The sequence below is a fragment of the Chenopodium album genome, chromosome 6 (assembly GCF_948465745.1).
Source record: "Chenopodium album chromosome 6, dcCheAlbu1.1, whole genome shotgun sequence".
Classification (NCBI taxonomy): domain Eukaryota; kingdom Viridiplantae; phylum Streptophyta; class Magnoliopsida; order Caryophyllales; family Amaranthaceae; genus Chenopodium; species Chenopodium album.
The window spans coordinates 53,148,883-53,169,149 of record NC_137839.1 but is presented as its reverse complement, the minus strand read 5'-3'; the positions used below and the strand labels follow the sequence as shown (position 1 = coordinate 53,169,149).

General features: G+C 34.0%; 1 long non-coding RNA gene across 1 annotated transcript; it reads right to left on the bottom strand.

The window, feature by feature from the left end:
* Positions 1 to 6,775: 6,775 nt before the first annotated feature.
* LOC145634900 (uncharacterized) lies at positions 6,776 to 10,571 on the bottom strand. Its single transcript, XR_014113678.1, has 2 exons — positions 10,295 to 10,571; positions 6,776 to 7,185 (listed from the first exon to the last, which is right to left on the bottom strand). It is a non-coding gene; the product is annotated as an uncharacterized LOC145634900 (long non-coding RNA).
* Positions 10,572 to 20,267: the final 9,696 nt, after the last annotated feature.

The following is a 20,267-nucleotide window of genomic DNA, read 5'->3' as shown; positions in this document are numbered from 1 at the left end:
ATACCTACCCAGCCACAACCCCAACCTAAAACCCATAAAACCACCAACACTACAACCCCTGAGCCGTAAACCAGGACCTACTCGGCCACCATCGCAACCCAAAACCCCCCCTCCTTCCTCTTCACCTTGACATACTCACATTCTCTCTCCTATTGCAATACCCACCCACCCCACCGCATCACCTCTTCTCTCACCTCCAGTCGTCCACGTGTCGGAGCCTCAACGCCAACAACATAATTAAGATGTCGAAAAATTGTAGGTCTAGTGGGGGTTTGGTTGGGTGGTTAAGGTGAGGTTTAGGTGCTAGTTCGGGTCAAGTACGTGGGGGTGATTAGGGTTCAGTTCAGGTGAGCCTCACAAGACATATTTTTTTTAACCATTGTCGTTTAAATGGTAGTTGTAGTCAAACAAATCTTCAAATAATGATACTTATTTTTTTTTAAAAAAAAATGGTAGTTATTCCCAAAAAGTGCAAAAAAAATGGTTATGGATATTGTAGAAAATATCTATGCAATCATTGCTTTATTGTTGATTGTAATAGTAGAATATGCCCAAATTTAAGAATTACAAAAACTTTTGTGTAAACCGGGTGTGTAAGTGCCTAAAGAACAATTTTAATTTATTTTTTAACTAAATTTGGGCAACTTAACCTGTTTTGGGATAATTTAAACTTGATTACCTTCATCCATTAGAATTTGATTGTTACCCTTTAAAAAAGGCAAATTAATCAATAAAAAAAAAAGGATAACATTAATTAATATTGGTGTCACTTTTGATCATTTAAGGGTTACTTTACAACTACTCGTAATATACAATACAAATTGTACACTCAATTAGCTTTTGGTCAGTTAATGGGAGTACATTTGATTCTTATTGTTTCAGGGAAATAATCAAATTTAGTCGAGAAATTGCAAAACAGTGGTGCATGCAAAATTGGTAGAGAGAAATAATAAAACAATGTTGTATGCAAATTGGTAGAGATAAATAATACTAGTACTACTTGTATAACAGTGGTGCAACAAGTAACTTGCATTTGAGAAATTTAAGGCATATTCTAGTTGGACATTTAGATCAATTTAGCTAGTTCTAATTGTTACATAATACATACTTGGCAAATATTAAACATGCAAAGATCAGACACAACAGTCCTTTTTACATTCATCACTATCATCAGTAGTACATGTTGTGAGGCTTCCGCCTTCTTCACTCACCGTCGTAATTTTGTTGCAACGTTTTCTTCTTCCTTTTGTCGCAATTGCTTGACTAACCATGCTTAGTAAACAACGGATGATCTCGACCTTAATCCTACCTCTCTTCGGGGGCAATCTCTCCTTTTCCTTATTTGCAAGTACCATTGCACCAAAAGCTAAGTAGCAAATGTCCTGTAAAGCTAACAAAGAATTAAACAGGACATTCAACTTTCAAGTAGTGTAGCAAGAAAGAAATGGAAAGATTAATTTGTAGTATGATATAAAATGTATCAATATGTATATATATAACAACATTGTGAATCTCTAAAACTGTAGGCAAGATTGAATGATGTTTGGAATGGTGACTTGGTGAGAATATTGGGAGGCAGAGTTGGTGAATGTAGGGTTATAATGTTTCCTAAATCTATTGCATGTTTAGGCAAAAGTTACGACATGAAGAGACTACTTGCACCGTTGCACGTGTGACATGATCAAATCATAATTCTTTCCAGTCTCTTACATTAATCATTTTTAATTTGTTATGTACCAACTACAGAGTACCAAGTAAGACATCATTTTTTTGAATGTTAAATGCAATAGTTTGACTCGACTAATTGACTTATACACATGGGAAAAAAAAACAACTTTAATTAGTACTTAAATCTCTAGTATATATAATGTCTATTATTAAATATCGTTATTTTGTTACCGAGTTAAGCTTGGTCTAGTTGTAAGGAGGTTGGAGGTTTAATCTTTATTAAAGACACTTTGAGGATGGGGATCCCTTACCCTTACCCTTCTCTCCTTACTCTCAAAGTATCTGACCTGCAAATACCGGAACAAAAAATCGTGAGAATTGAGGTCTTGCAAAAATATCTTTACCTTGTATGTAGATGGTGTTTGCATATATACATGCCAAAAAAAAAAAAAAAACCTCTAACCATTCTATTATTCATGTATTCTGTCATTATTAACGACATTATTATGATTATCATAGAAATTAATGGGAAAAGATAATAAAGTTTGCATTAATCAAACCCAATGTTACTGTCGTTCGACTTTTGTTATATGATGAAGCAAACTTAATGAAGTTAATGTCTGGTCAAGCTCAACTTGTTACACTGCCATTTGAGTTAAATTTCAATTATTTCAAGCTCAAATAAAATTTTACAATTTCTTATACCCTATATTTTTTTAACTACTTTTTACACTATTTAGGTTTTTGACTTAAATTTTTATTCATATATGTTGTTGAATTAGTCATAATGTATACTTTCACAATACAATATTAATTTATTTTTTTGCTGCCTACTCTAAAATGTGATATTACGAGTAATAAATAAACTTTTTTTTTTTTTTTTTTGGGAGAACATGAGAGTAATGAATAAAAACTAGAGCTGTCAATTCAGGTATTCAAGTCGGGTTTGGGTCGGGTCAAATCAGGTCTCGGGTCCAATCGGGATCAGGTTGTACTGTGTCGAGTCAATCTAGCCTCAGATGAGGTTTAGGTTCCAATCGGGTCAATTTCGGTTCAAGTTATTTCAGGTCGTTCATCCTTTTGGATGTAGGTCGGGTCCGATCCGTGTCAAATTCATAACGGGTTTAATTTCAAGTTCAGGTTGTATTGAGTCGGGTTTGGCCGGGTTAATAGATGGTACATTTGGGTTCGGGTTAAGGTTGGCTCAGATAATTATTTGGTCAGATAATCTTAAAGTTGGATCATTCTTGGTTTTGGTTCAAGTTCAATTCGAATAAATTCGACGTGGTTAAGTTAATTTATTTAATTACGCTCTGCATAATTTGTTCAAGCATTATCAAGATTTTATTACACCTCACTTCAATAACAGAACGTTGGGTTATAGATGTTTTCAGGTTCTAATAGGGTCGGGTACCAGTTCGGGTTCGGATTGTTGTCGGGTCGAATTAAATCGGCTGACGGTTACTATCGGTTCGGGTGCGGGTTCAGATTCAGGTCATAAAATATTGAATCAAATCAGTTGTCGGTTAACATCAGGTTGGTTAAGGTCGTGTTACGGGTCACTAATTTCACCCCATTGTTCGGGTACAAGTCAGGTTCAGATCATTATCAGTTCAGGTCGAGTTTTCGGGTCGGGTCAATTTTTGACAGCTCTCATAAAAACTAAGAGAAGTGAAGTCACTTAAAAAGGTACAGTTTTGCAATAGCTAGAATAATATTGTGGTCATTATAATTGAGTAAATCTCAATCCTTCAATTAACAAGACTCATCTTATCCGTTCATGTAGATGACTTTTAAGATATAAAAAAAAAAAACCATATTAAAAAATTTTCCACTTCAATTCTGAAACATCGATTTAAGATGGATTTTTATTTTATTTTATTTATTTATTTTGATGAAATAGCTTATCTACAATATATAATTTGTTTATCTATATTTTAAGAGGATTATTATAAGATTTGTAACTTGAAAATTAAAAAACCTATCGCACTGCTTTCAATTGCTTTTACGGAATACATTTCTCTGTTTTTGCAAGGATGATATAATACTATAGAGGAACTAGAAATGGAGGAAAGTTATGCATTTACTAATGCATAACATTGATTAAAATATTATAAAAACACATGGTAGAGAGAGAAAAGAGGAGAGAGATAGGAAGAGAACGGCAAGTAGGTGGACCACACCTATTTTTTGGTCGGATTGTATCACGTGATGGGGGACCACATGCTGATTGTTCAACTGAAAGTTTATATAGTACCATTGAATCATCAGTGGTACTATTTACGCATAAATTTAGTACAACTAAATGCATATATAATACCATTATGTGCACATATAGTATCACTGTATATTCAATGGTACCATTTGATCATCCAATGATATCAGAATATTTATTCGTTTGTACATATGCATAATTACGTGAATACCCTTTGTTATGCATTTCTAAATGCCTAACATTCCTCCCTTTAAAATTCCTCTAATACTCTAATCACACAAGACCACATACAAACATATGACACATGTATGATACTATGATCTGATGAACATTTCTTATTTTTGAATTGGTTTTGTTTTTGTAGGTATGGCGACTAGCATCCTTATTTTTTTACAGTAAAAAAAAAAAAAAAAAAAAAAAAAAAATTTTTTATGATATCATAATATGACTAGCATCCTTATTTTTTAAATTTTTTTTACAGTAACAAACAAAATATTAAGAAAGTTGAATAAATAGACAAAATTGATCCATAAAAAATAAAGGGTCAAGATTAAAACCAATTGCAATGACTACAATTTTATTGTAGCCATTAAAAAGCCTTCCCTTAAAAAGACCTAAGAGAATATAATGTTCGCTTTTTTTTTTTTTTTTTTTAAATGTTAAGAAATACTGTACTACGTATATATGCTTAATAAGACCTAAATTTAAGGAAGTGAAGTCAAAGTCAGCTGCTAGTATGAATAAATGATTCATGAAGCCAACAGTAATTCCATGCCAACATTAGCAATTCCATAAATTACTTGTTCAATCAATAAACACTTTGTCTCCTTTGAAAATGCTTTACGCGTCAACAGATTCGTCAAGTCATTGTGAGACTCAGTGTTCCATAATCAAACAACGTGAACTAGAAAACATAGTCAATACCATATCATAAATGTTTGCAATAAACATACTGCTAGTAGGTAAATTTTGATTATCAAACAAAAAATCTATGAGTAAAATCCAATCATTTAACCTTAGACGTGTCAAAATGTCAGGTAATGATTGGAAGAGTCCGTCGATATGTTAGTTTGGGTCATATTTTAATCAAGTTGGAAAATTTTGACACGTTCCCCAACTATAGTAGTTATGGTATTGTTTACACAAATTTCGAGTCTAAATAAATAAAGACGGGAAATAAAGTAAAAAAATGAATTTATATTAATACTAGTTTTGTTCCCGTGCGATGTCCGAGTTGTTTATTGAATTTTAAGATAAATTTTTAATCTATATGTTAAATTTTAAAACATATGATTGATACAAAATTAGTTAGAAATTGATGTGTTTTTGTAATGATTTAAACATTTTTTGACCATAACCTGAAATAATGACCACGTTCGAAATGACTCGTGACCCGACCCGATTGAAAGGTCTACACACAGTAATAAAATTATACGTAGTATTAGATTGTAAAGTATATTGTTTAAATTGATTAGAATATATTATAAATAATAGATGTGGTGCTAATTCCTTCGCTCCAAAAAAATACTATGATACAAAAAATAAATTTATATGATAATTTATGAGTGTTATAATTTTTTTTTTTAATAAAATTATAATTTAATTTGTACAATATTGGTACTTTATCGAAAATAAAACTCTAAATTAACAATTTTATCCTAAAATTCTATCCAAATTTGATTGAAAATAAAATTCTAAATTAACTTTTTTTATCCTACAAATTGAATTCTATATAACTCTATCTTACGTGGCGCGACACTTGGCGAAAAGTTGGAACGCCAAGTGTCGATATCTCGTCGTCTGGCTAAAAGTTTAGCTTTATATATTAGTTATATGATATGATATGATATGATGTGATTTTTGGGTACAATCTCTGAATAAAAGTTTATAATAAAATAAACTAAGTCCTCTGATTCTGTTCCGTAGCTTGACGATGACATGTGTGTGACACCTGTTGGATACACCTGAACGAGGGCTTTGAAGCTTAGTCCTGTTCAAATGTGTTTGAGTGTATCTGAACAAGTCGACACAAGTTTAATGTGCTTGTTGACTTACTTCATAGAGAATTCCGTTTGAGTTTTATGAGCTCTTGGAATAATGATTTCTGGATCCCCACAACTAATGAAGGAATGATGTATTTATAGGAGATGAGAACCCCTTGAATGGACTTAGTAGGTTTGGGTCTGGCCCATTTAATGACTTGGAAGTCTTTTAACCTGGTCCGTTTGATTTATTTTATAACCCGAATTGTATTTGATTAATTCGGATTAATTATTTGGATGGGCCAAAATTAATTAAAATGGATCAATAGCATGATTTAACCCAAATTAGTTTATCTAATTTAATGTAAAACACTCATAAAATTTCTGTGTCTACAGGTATAACCGGCAGTATTATGCTTATTGTACAAGTAAAACTATATATCACTTTATTTGCTCATTTGTAGTTCATTGAAATTAACAGATTTAACTAAAGAAACAATAATTTTGGCAGTACCCCATAGCCCTTACAATACAAACTCTGCATTCAATGGACAGGTTCCTGATGAGCTCGGAAGTTGGTACTCGACCAGCTTAGCATGACAGCAGAAGTAAAAGATAAATGGAAGGGTTGATTGACTGCAAGGCGCATAATCATTTTAAAGGGAGTACAACAACAAAAACAACAACAAAGCCTTAGTCCCAAAATGATTTAGGGGTCAGCTAACATGAATCATTTAAAAGGGAGTACTGATCAAAAACTAAATTCTACACTTACAGAATTCAGAACTCTAATAGAGGTATAATTGGTGAACAATACCATTCAAAAGGTAAACAAACTAACAAGTAACGAACATATCTCGAAGACCAAATATAGTATTTTCAGTGGAAACATCCTTTAGAACTCAGAATATCATCAAATTATAGACACTAAATCATGCAAGGGATCATGAAAATCAAGAATACACATTATACTTAAGCTCAGCACTTTGATGAAATTAAATTAATTTTTCTAGCAGCCAGTAGAGGCTTGTATCTAATCTTAAAGTAATTATCACTTCGGTGGAGCAAGAATGGTGTAAATTAACAATAACGAGACTATCACAATGGCTAAACCTAGAGTAAACCTGGGGCTAGTCCATAACATGAGGTTTGATCTCTCTGTTCTCTTGATTGGATCAACCTCTTCAGATAAAGGGTAGTTTGAACGCCTTGGATTCCAGGTCACGTATTTGTTTGGAGAAAACTGTGATGAGAAGCTCTTCTTCCCCTGCTTCTTGAAGCTTGACCATGCTTTGTCCCAATCAGTAGAGAATTTGTCACCTACAAAAATTCAAGATATTATACTTTGTTCCTTATTTTGCAAGTGTACTAATTTCAATGTAAAGCAAGTCAAGCCCAGTAGTATGTCAAGAAATAGCCATATTCTTGACTAAAGGATAGTATTTGGACCAACTTGCTTGGTGTAGTTAATACGCTTATAAGGATTCCTACAAGTTTGAGTCCTGCTCCAACTACGGTTCGAAGGGGGGATTTCTCTCATCTTCCCCTCTACAAAAAGGGGGGAAAATGCAAGGGACCTGGCTCATAAAGGCTGTACTGAGTCAAGCCGTGAAGAGCCAGGTCCCTGTTGGGTCCATTCATCTTTCCTTCTCCAGAAGAAAGAAAATTAAGTGATTATTAGAATCCGAGACCACAAGTTAGTGTAAAGACTTTATAGAGAGACTAAACTCTAATGAATCAACTGTTGCCTGAAAAAAAAAAAAAAAAAAAAAAAAAAAAAACTGAAATGGAAAAGATTGTGCAGGCCAAACAAATCAAACTAACACCGTATTCTTTGGAATAGACTTCTCCTGATCTGATTGAGGACACCAATGTCTAATAGAGTTCTTGGTAAACAAAGATGAAGAAGAGGTGACAAGCAATATCATCTGTCTGAATGCAGAACAATACATGAACCAACCTCAATAACATTCTTTTTCCTTATTTTTGTTTTTGACTTAAACAGAAATGTCACTTAAATTTATCTTTACATGTAGATTTGGATTTTGTAGGACTAAACATATTTATGAACAAAACCAAAGAGTTTGACATGCTCAAGAGAAAGAAATTCATTAAAATGTATATTGAATAAAGAAGTGATTCAAGCTTGATATCTTTGTATAAAGCTCAGTTAAAAATGGATATATTGCGGCAAAGCAAACATGGGAAAGGTGATGACAAGCAATGTTTAGTTTCACAAAGATAATGCTATGAACAAGACGCAAAAAAATGAGAGACCTTAAAATGATTAAGTCCTTGAATGATGCAAATACAGGAAGTCAGAATTCAGAAACAAAGCAAGTATCTGACTATTTTAAGAAATCCAAGTTTCTGTTCCATACTTCCATATAATCATTGAGAAAATTTCTTATGAAGGGAATACCAACTACTTTTCAAGACAGGATAATACGGAGAGAGCTTCAAATAATGATGCTAAAACAATCTAAACCTATCCTAAATATACTAAGAAAGGAAGGAATGATATGCGTCAAGACATTTCATACTGGACCCAAAATGGATCTCACTGTTAATATTTCACTACATTTGTAAGGCTACTGTAGGCATTAAGAAAATTCTCATCACAATATATTTTAAGCACAAATTTCTATCCGTGTCTTAATAGAAGGCATATAGCATAGTCCTTTTAAGAAAGGCTTCATGCTTCAATGCACAGGACTTGAGCTCAAAACTGTAATACCAGTAGTATTTCAAACTATCAAACTATATTCCTTTAAGAAGAGACTAGAAAAAAGGGGCTCATATTTTTGTTGGTACAAACTATTAACAAAGACTAGAAAAAAGGGGCTCATATCTTTGTTGGAACAAATTATAAACAACACCATGGCAAGTTTGAGAAGGTCACATGGAGAAGGTTCTCATATGTCATAACAAACACAGTCCAAGTATTTTTTCAATCACGTGACACTTCTAATAAACCATTAAGCAATTTGCAGTTTATGCAATGGTAATCTTGAAAGTTGAAACAACCCAACACTTGTTCTCAGTGCCTCTTTACTGATGCAATTTGGTGGTGGAATAATCCTGAAGATGTTGGGGTAAGGTCAGGGCTGGATTATGAGCTAATAGAAGCTGTAAGGATCAAAAGGAAAACCATCCACCCTTCAATTCATAAAATATGCATTTTATAGAGTCTATAGATCATATTTGGTTGTGCTGAACTGGGAAGGTTCTTATTAAAGAGATCATTTTAAAGGCTGCTCAAAGGTTATCTTGTTGATTAAGGTAATTTTTGAAGTAATTCATAGCACCTGCTATGTCAGGCAACTTGTCGCTTCAATTTTAAATCCCTGTTAAAAGCACAGTCAGTCTGTTGATATTAAGCTATCTACAGTCTGATTGTTTCAGAGTTCTGATTGTTAATTGCCAAAATGGAACAGACTAGAAATTAAACAAAAAGAAATTTGACTTTCTAGCTCAGAAGCCTCAGATACAATTTCTTACAACTCCTAACATGCTGCTCTCTAATTAAATAGTTCATTCATGAGAATATTATACCTAAAAGGATATATAGATAGCAGGTAGCACAAAAGTAAAAGATAAGCAGCCACTAGCATTATAGTAGACTTGCATGGACTTACCCCCCCCCCCCCCCCTTCCCTTTAAACGTTTAAAGATCCCAAAAATGGTGAGCCTTTGTCACATGGAAGTTCCAACGAAATCCCAATACTATACAAAGTAAGAATTCAAATGCAAAATGCGCTAAGGTACAAGACAGTTGAGAAGGGGTTAAGGATATGAAGGTCCAAAAGACGGAAATAAATTTGTGCTTCTCCAATTCTTCCTGAAGTCCAGATAGAATACTTTCATGAAGACTCAAGAGACAACCTACCACCATAATAAGCACAGATATAAACCAAGATCATTCCATCAAATATACTTATGTACTTGTATAGTTTAGCCATCACAATGTATTGCTCAATTATTCGAAATCCACTACCTAATGTCAATTAGTATCCAAGTAATCCCAAACATGCTAACATAACCCCAAACTCGGGGTCCAATTCGTCTTGAATATATGTATCAAATCAATCCACAAATACCCATTAGCCTAGAGCCCAAACCAGAACAACCAACTAACCTAAGTTCATATTCCAAACCCTCACCCAAAAATATTCCTCAAATTGTAATAAACAAAATTAATCTAATGCTAATACAGCTAAAATAAATGACAATATATCAACATATAATAGTTTTCCTAAGATTCTAAAAACTTCAGTCAATTCAGCATCAAAGTACAAACAAACAAGATTGCATAATAATAAGAAAATAATTGCTCCAAGTTACAGGAAAAAAAATACAAAATTTGAGATGGGTTTTCACTAAAAATGATGAATTTAATCAACAATTGAAAATATCAACTTTTTTTTACCAGTTTTATTGTCTTTTGCATCATCATCATCAGGGTTTTGTTGGGGTTGCTGAGAGTTTTTCTTGGAGCAAAAAGTCTTGAATGATTTAGAAAAGTTGAAGGAATTTGATAAGAAGCTGCTTCGTCTTGGCTTTACAATCAAAATATCCATTTTCATCATTTTCTCATTGCAAGTTTGAAATGACTCTGCTAACCAGTGGTTTTCCAGTTTACTACAAGCCACACCTTCAACGATTCTTTATTGGTTGCTTACTACCCACAGCTAGTCCCACATAAATTAAGAGATTTTTTTTCTATAAAGGCTAAGAGCTTGTTCTTTTCCGCTTATTTTCAATTTAATTTAGCTTAGGTTCACTTTCAATAAGTTCAGTTCAATTCTTAATTTCCTTTGATTATAAAATATTCATTTTAGTTCAGTTCAGCTCTAATAAGTTTAGTTTAGTTTAGTAATGTTCTGATTTACTTGAGTTGAGCTGAACTGATTGGAGCTGAGCTGTACTAAACTGAGCTGAAATGAATATTTTATAAGAGAAAAAAATTAGGAAATGAAACTGAATTGAACTGATTAGAGCTTAACTAAACTAAAATTAAGCTGAAGAGAACAGATTCCTATATTCTAACTTATCTAATCTCACAATTTGCTATATTTGTTTTTGTGCCACACAGATAATGATGGGATAAAGCTGTTGACTTATTTACCAAAATTTCATGTGCTAAACAATTTTTTATTTATCATAGTAATTAACATGCGCTTATTCAATTTAAAAACTTTTATTACTTTAAAAATCTAAGGAAAAAAATGGTGAGATGAGATATATTTGTATGTTTATCTCAAAGATAAAGTATAATTTTCTTGATATATTCATCTCTATCTCAAACCCAAATAATCCTCCCTCCATGATTTTTTAGTGCTACATTTACCCTATCCATTTTTTTCCTCCTAACATTTAAGTAAAAAAATATAAAGATATATATAAGCCTTAATTTATTTGACCCAAAAAATATAAATATAAATATAAATATATAAGTGTAGACACCCATTTGTGTCTCCCCAAAACCAAACCTAGTGATGAATACCTTTCGCGTCGAATCATAATCGAATGAAGTGAAAGTGTGGAAAGTCTAATGTTGTGGATAGTTTTTTTTTATTAAAAATCTATCTTTAATTTCTGTTTTTGAAAACCTACCCCATTTATGAATTACGTGCATTCCAGTTTAGTTTGGTCCATAATATGGGTCCAATAATAGTGTAGTTGGATGGGGTTTGACAAGGCCTTTCCAACGATATATTATAAGCCCAATTCCGATGAATAATGAGGAAGTTATGACCAAAATATTAAATTGGATCCGGTTTAGTTCTTACATGCGGCCCAATGATCTAGAGGAGGGTCTATTATGAATTATCATTCCTAAAGCTATTTAGGATTGATTGTAGTCTTCTAGAATACTCTAGAAGGTTCTCTTAAATCCTAATGGAGTTAGGATTGATAATTATGTTTCAAAGAGTTTGAAATGGAATAAAACTACTCCTTTTGAGAATCCTTGTTTTGTAAGAAATGGAATAAATTCAGATATTATTTTTTTCCTCATAATATTTATCCAACTCTTATATGGTTGGATAGACCTTGAAATTATCTTTCCAATGATATATTATAATATTAATTCCAAGCTATAACGAAAAAGATACGAATGAGATACGAAACTCTATCCAAAATTGACACTCTTCCACTATTTCGGCCATATCTTTTTATCTGCAAAGTATTTTAATCTGATTCTAATTGGGTTAGAAATTAGACTTCAAAAACTTTCCAACGACATATTATATGACTTATTTGGACTTTTGGGTAAAAAGATATGATAAAAACAAAATCCGCAAAAACTGTCCTACATCGCCAAACGACAGGTTTGTCGCCTGGCGACAAAATCGTCGCCTGGAGACAAGTCCTGTCGTTGGCGAAAGAGGCGTGTTTTATTCATTTTCGAACTCTGATTCATTTCTATCGATTTCGGACTATTTTCTTATAAATAGGGTCCCTGGACCTCCGTTTTCAATCATCAACTCTTAACCAGAATTCTCTAATTCTTCTCTCTCTCTCTAAGCTAAAGCTTACTCTCTCTCTCCTTCTTTCTAGCCTAGCCTTTTACAAACACAATTCCTCATACATTAGATCTAGACACACCTACTCAAGTTCGAAGCTGTCTTTGCCCTAGACGTGAAAGGTTGATAATTTCTGAGGGTTTGGTCCCAAATCCAGTCTAAACTTTTTAACTCTCTCTCTTTCAATTATTTAATTTAATTGTTTGTTTTAATATTTTCCTTGAAGTTACTAACGTGTGTATTTTGTTATTAGAAAGAGGTACGAGGCATCCAAGTAAGTGCTTTAATTGTTTTATTGATATTTTGATATAGAAATCATGTTTAGGTTGTTATTTTGATTCCTAGAATCATGTTAGGATGCTTTTCTTAGTATCATGTTTAGGGTAAAGAATAAGTTTCTAATATCGATTATGATTTCTATGATGCTTCTTATTTCCTTTCTTAATAGCATGTTAGTATCATGTTAGGGTTAAAGCTTTGATTTTTTTTTTTTTTTTTGTTTAGTGACATGCTAAGGTTTGTTATTAATCTTGTTAGTAACATGCCTAGGATCTTGCTATTATTATGCTTAACATGATTATTTTAATTATGATTGTTATTTTTATAATTATTATGATTGTTGTTATTATGATGATTTATTATGTTTCTTGATGATTATATTTATTGTTATTTCTTGATCACACCTTTTATGCATGTTTAAAGGGAATTTGTACTTGTAATCACGCTTAATAAGATAATTAATAATCTTATTTAGGGTTAATATGATTATAATTTAAGTTATTACCAATAATAGTTTTATTTGTGCATTATTATTTAACCAACTTAGATAAACAAGTTTAGGGTAAACCTAATGATTGCATGTTAGTCAGAAAATGCACATGAATACGAGTAGAATAAAGTAAAGGCCTATTATTAGGGCAAGTTTAATCTCTTTTAGGTTGGATTTATACCTTCATCCCCGAACTTCCAGTCTTGGTTCCAGACCTATTGGAGTTAACGATCTCATGGATCGTTAAGGGGTATAACCTTCACCCTGTGAACACTTTACAAATTCCTAAAACTTGTTGGCGACTCTTTTGCTCTAGCTTCCTTCCCTTTGGACGCCACCGTACTTTAGTGTATGATTACAGTGGGGTTCAAGTTTGGGATAATGCTTGAAATATTCCCTACAATAAGCCTTACTTTAATCGGTTCTTCTATGATGGCCTATAACACTAATGAAGTAACCTCTATGATTGTTTACCACACGGTGTGGCCAACCACATATAAAAATTAGTGTAAATTGTTTTATTAGTTTGTTTTTCAGCTCGTCTTGTGTGTGGCTGGTAATACGGTGTGGCTGATTTTAAAAGAACATAATAACCCATATTGTTTTGGGGTTTTCCTGGTCCCTCGGAAGAGTTACGTCACTAAGTCTAGAGTCTTCTGTCTGTACCTGCAAAATAACGGAGACTTCGAGTGGTAGGAGCTCCGCTGTAATCCCCCATATTTTCAACCTAATTAAAGTATATTTATTTATAAATTATACAAATATTTTTATTTTAATTTTATAGTATGAATTATTTTGATGTAAAAGTAATAAAATTTTCATTATTAGTAAGCTAAAACTATTAAGTTTTAATTTAAATCATAATTCCTTTTATGTTAGTAGCGCAATGCTTAATTTTTATTCAAGCCCAAACCACACAATTCCTATTCCTAATAAAACTAGGAGTCTTTGGTCCAAATAAAAACCCCAAAAACCCTCACACTCCTTTCTCTCTCACGTAAAAATGCATTCACCTCTTTCCTCCTTCTCTGCTATTCACGACTTCACAAAAAAAAAAAAAAAAAAAAAAAAAAAAAAAAAAAAAACTATTGCTGCCTTGCCGTACACCACTGGTTCCGGAGCCCAGACCGGCGCTGCTGCTCCACCGCAGCCCACTAGTTCGCCTTCTTCCCCTATTTTCTCTCCTTTCCTTTCTTTTGTTAATTTAATTAAAGTTTTAATCTTTATTGAAATTTTGTTAATGAATTGTTATTATAATGGTTTAATTATGTATATGAGTTACAAAAGATTGCAAATTTATGAAGTACACATGTTTAATTTATAATACAAAATTTCAGATTTTATATTATGTATAATTTAGGTTTAATTGTTGATTTTCATGTTTTAGGGCTTGAAAACGTGTCAAGCAATTTAATTATCAATACTATAATTTCACAATGAAAAAACCCACAATTTTATACTTAAAATTAATTTTTAGATTATATATTTTATGAAATTAGAGTTTTGTTTTGTTTTGTTTATTTAAAGGATTTTAAGGTTTCAATGTGTAATATACTATTATAACTATTGTATTATTAATTTTGATCATTAAAAGCTTGAAATTTACAATTTAAACTACTTTCTAGATTTTATATAATCTGATTTTTATTGCTATTAAGCTAAAATAAAGGTTTAGAATGTTTCTTCATGTTATTTAAATTGCAAACACTATTAATAAAACAAATTTTCAGCATATGTTAGTAAGTTAAACTTACTGCAATTTTATGTTTAAGCTATATTTTCATGATTTTAACATATTAACTTATAGTTGAACTATTATTATTAACTTTGACTATTGGGAATAATTTATAAAGCCATTATTTCAATGGTTTAGGGAGTTTTAAAGTAATTTGGTATTGCCGTAAATTTGATTGATTGGGTATTGATTGAGATGTTATTGTTCAGTTTAGGAGAGGACTTTATTGAAGGTGATTTCAAGTTAGTAAAGTGGCGTACCAACTTGCTTACTCGAGATACGTATGAGTTACGAAACCTCGCCTTTAGATGCATGTTTAGGGATGTATCGAGAACCTATTATCATGTATAGAGAAGACTGGGCTAAATTGTTTGGTTATACATTGTGATTTCCGTATACTGTGTATGACGCGTGTTTGAGATATAAGTATATGGCTACTGTAGGCGTTGTTCGAAGTGCGCCTACATTAAAGCATGTGTGAGTATGCTTGGAACTCATAGGAAGTGGGAATTAACATACGATTAGGGACAAGGAAAGTAGGGAGCCGCCAACATGTTTTCAAGGAACTTGTAAACCGTTCACGGATCATTTAAGACAACCATGATTGGCAACAACGATTGACCCGTGAAAGTTACAGCCCATTCATAATCCATGAGATTACTAACTCCATATGATTTGGAACTACAAAAGGAGGATTGGGGATGATGGTACGAAGTGAATCATGGAGTCACATTCGCCCGTATTGGCCTCTACACGATTCTTATAATGAAAAGTGATTCCCGCGATCTCAAAGGCATGCAAACAAAGATTCAATTCGCTCCAAACTATTAATATGCTAAATTGATTCAATATTAATGCAACACCTAATTCTAAAATATTGTGATCACTTGATTTTAAAACATGATTAAAAAGGAACCTAAACCAGTTGTCCAAATTATCTTAGGTGTGATTTTCAATTAAATATTCCCTTTAAACATGCAATATGGTGATCAATAAATATAATAGAATAAACATTAATATTGGAAGCAATTCAACAATTAATTGTTAGTCAAATCAAATATAAATTAACCTAATCATGATACTAGCAACAGGAATAAAAATAAGTAATTAAATTAATTAATTACTCACATTTCACGCACTCCTTTAAATTGCTACATCATGAATAAAATTGTAAGTAACTTCAATAAAAACATAAATCAAATTGAAATTAAAATAACTTAATGTAGAGTTGATTTAGTCCAAACCCTCAGTCAATTATACCTTTTGTAGGGAATAATTTCAAGCCTTTAAAATCCCACTAGCTCGAACCCCACTGTGATCATACACTAAAGTACGGTGGCGTCCAAAAGGGAAGAAGATAGAGCAAAAGAGTCGCCAACAAGTTTTTAAGGAACTTGTAAACCGTTCACGAGGTGAAGGTTACACCCCTTAACGATCCAAGAGATCGTCAACTCCATAAGGTCATGAACCAAATAAGGGTCCGGGGATGAAGGTACAAATCCAACCTAAAAGAGATTGAACCTGCCCTAATAATAGGCCTCTACTTTATTCTGCTCGTATTCATGTGCGCTTTCTGACTAACATGCAATCAATAAGATTAACCCTAAACCTGTTTAATCTATGTTGGTTGAATATTAATGCACTAATAAACTATTATTGGCGATCACTTGAATTTATAATCAAAATTAACCCTAACAAGATTATTAATTATCTTATTAAGCGTGATTACAAGTACCAAATTCCCTTTAACATGCAATAAAGGTGATCAAGCAATAAATAATAAATATAATGCATATCAAGCAACATAATAAATAATCAACATCATTAATAATAATAATATCAATCATAATCATTCCAACAATTATAATCATGATCATATTCATGTTAATATTAAAGCATAATAAAAATAGCAAGATCCTAGGCATGATACTAACAAGATTAATAACAAACCCTAGCATGTCACTAAGCAATAAAAATCAAATCTTTAACCCTAACATGATACTAACAATCATAAATATTAGGAAGAACGTAGGAAGCATCGTAACAATCATATTTAATATTAAAAATACCCTAGACATGATACTAGGAATATCATAAATATTAATATAAACATGATTTCTACATCATAACATCAATTAAAGTACTTACTTGGATGCCTCGTACCTCTTTCTTTCACGTCTAGGGCGAAGGCAACTTCGAATATGGCTAGGTGTTTCTAGATCTTGTGAATGCGGAATTTTGTATGAAAAACAAGAAAGAATAGAATGCTAAAGAATACTTGATTGTTGATGAGAATTCGTGAATGAAAGACGATGAATGTTGATTGTAGATGAATACTTAAGAATGAGGAGAATTGGTGAATGAAAACGGAGTTTTTGATACGATATTTATAGAGAAAATCAGCCAAAAAAGATAATTTAACAAAACAGAGTCTGAAAATCGCAAAACAGGATTGACGCCAACCCTGGCTAGCTAGCGCCAGACACCAGTGGCTAGCGCCAGGCGCCAATGGCTAGCGCCTGGCGCCAAGCCTGGTTCCAGGCGCCAAGGCCTGGGGTTGGACGCCAGTCTTAATTCCAACGCGTTTTCGAAAATCTGATAAGTTTACCGTACTGGAAGATAAAATAATATAATTTCTTCGAAAATGCTATTTGATCTTGATTAAAACTCTGAAAAGTCCTAATTGAATTAGGAATGAAAAGAACCTTCTAGAAGATTCTAGAAGACTAAAACTATTCCTAATTGCATTAGGAATGATAAATCATATGAGGCCCTCCCCTAGATCATTGGGCCGTACATAAAGCTCAAACCGGGCCCAGTTTAGTAAATTGGCCATAACTTCCTCAATATTCATCGGAATTGGGCTTATAATATATCGTTGGAAAGGTCTTTGCAAGCCCTATCCAACTACACCACTATTGGACCCATATCATGGACCAACCAAACTGGATTAGCTGTTTTCTTAAAATAAAGTTTTCCAAAACAGGGAGAAGAGAAAAGAAATAAAACTTTCCGCTACACTAGACCTTTCCACGCTTCGTTTCATTCGATTATGACTCGACGTAAAAGGCACTCATCACTGGGTTTGGTTTTGGGGAGACACAAATGGGTGTCTACAGAAGCCCCCACTTTGACTGAGTTTGGAGAAACGCAAGTTTCGAAAACAAAAGTCAAAGTATCGATAGGGACGGAGAATGATTCAGAACGTTCTGCGATCCTAAATCAATCTTATAACGCCAATACCTGCAAAACTAGCATTAGTTAAACAGATAAAAGAGTTAAGAAACGCGTATCTTGCACCGTCGAGCACACATCTCTGAAAGTAACCGATTGCCGCCGCATCGCTGTTGTTTTGATGACCTCCTGCAAACTAGAGAATGCCATCCCGCTTAAAAATCGCTACGCCCGTAACTGCTTCCAAATTAGAAGATCGCTTTGCCTAAAACTATCCTCCCCGCTGTGATAACATTCCTCGTCCAAGGGAACATCATCGAAGATTATTTCTCTCGAAATAATCCCCATTCGCATTGATAATATCCCACGTCCAAGGGAACACTATCGAAAATTATTTCTCTCGAAATAATTCTCATTCGCATTGACAATATTCCACGTCCAAGGGAATACTATCGAAAATTATTTCTCTCGAAATAATCTTCAGTTGCATTGATACGATAATTTTCCAAAGGAAATTACCGAAGATCCACGCCTGTCGATCTTTAAAAGTTCGCCTAAACTTTGCCTCCGCTATGCCTGTACGTCGGCGCTCTTTTGCTTTGAACCTGTATGTCGGTGCCCTTTGCTCTTGAACCTATATGTTGGTGCTTTTTGCTCTTGAACCTATATGTCGGTGCCTTTTAGCTAAGTGAGACGATCTTTTATCAGGTCGATCACTTTACGTAATAAAGCCGATTACTTAATCATGTCAAAATTGCTTGGAGGGGCTAACTGGCGTACCAAGGAACCCAAAAATATATTGCAGAAGGCTAGCACAACCCCAACAAGTGGCTGGCTGCTTTGGCGTCGCTGAAAATCCATCAGCGCCAACCTAATGGCATTAGCGCCAGGCGCTAGCGTTGGCGCTAGGCGCCAAGCCCATTTTGTGACGCCAATGCCTAGGGACTGGCGCCAGCACGGGATTCTCTTTAAATTCCCATTTTCAGTTCAATTTTAGCTCTGTTTGTCGCGAACGCTGCTCGAAGAAACCGAAAGCTTCAATTGATCATTGCTCACTCGTTTCTCAACTGAATTCGCTCAAATTTGTTGCAAATCAAAGCTCTTTTCATCTATATTCCCGATCTATGTAAGTTTTCCTCAAACTCACACCGGTTTTTATGAATTCTTGGCATGTTTATTCACGAATTTCATGAAAATTTGAATTCTATGATGCTCAATTTGCTTTGTTTATCAAGTTTTATGCCATGAAATTGCTTGTTTATGTTTGTATATTTCCTTGGGAGTAATTTGAGACTTGTTTGACTCAATTTGATGAAGAAATGAGTAATCTGCCATTGTCGGACCTCTTAAGGTCGTGAAGAACAATGTGGTTTGTTCTTGACGTTTTTGCTAGAAATTCTTGTTCAATTTGTCACAATAATCACTATAGTGTTGCAAGAAATTGTTTGATTGCTTGAAAAAATACTGTCATGCTCAATTTGAATTTGTGCTCTGTTTTAGTACTACGTACTCTATATTTTGCGAACATAGTATCATGCGGCTAGGCGAACCTTAGATACTATAGAACCTTAATTTATGATGATTCTGCACAATGTAGCATGGCTAGACAACGAGGTTCAGGTTCACGGTCCCGAAACACTAGACGGGAGCATGAGCCCGTGGAGGACGACACCACACCGTCCACTTCGCTTGATCGGCTCCCAGAGTGGGACGAGCAGACTTTGTTCTTTTCCCCTGTCCACCACATTTCTGAGAGGGTGAAACGGGGAACCGAGCCTGGGAGGACACGGCTCTGGCTGTGATGGTCTAGGCGATTTGTACAGGATGCACATCGCCAGAGATCGTGAGACGAGACTCCTATGGGAGTCCTGCGGGCTAGTCACTCTGTTCGAGACCTCCGAGGCTATGGTCGCCTCCAGCGGGGGTCACCACGTAGTACGCGCTTTGGTGGAGTTCTTCTGGGACACCACCAACACCTTTCATTTTCCCTGGGGCGAGATGATGGTCACCCCTACAAACTTCAGTCTCATCACAGGACTGGAGTTTACTTCTGTGCCGCTGCCGTTCGACGGCGGGATCGACGTCTTTTCTCCAGAGGTCGAGGAGTTGTTGGGGCCGATTCCTGTTCGGGCCCGAGCTAAGGTCGAGACGACTCAGTTCAGTGCTAGAGGGATTCGCCGCTCGACACTGGCAGCGG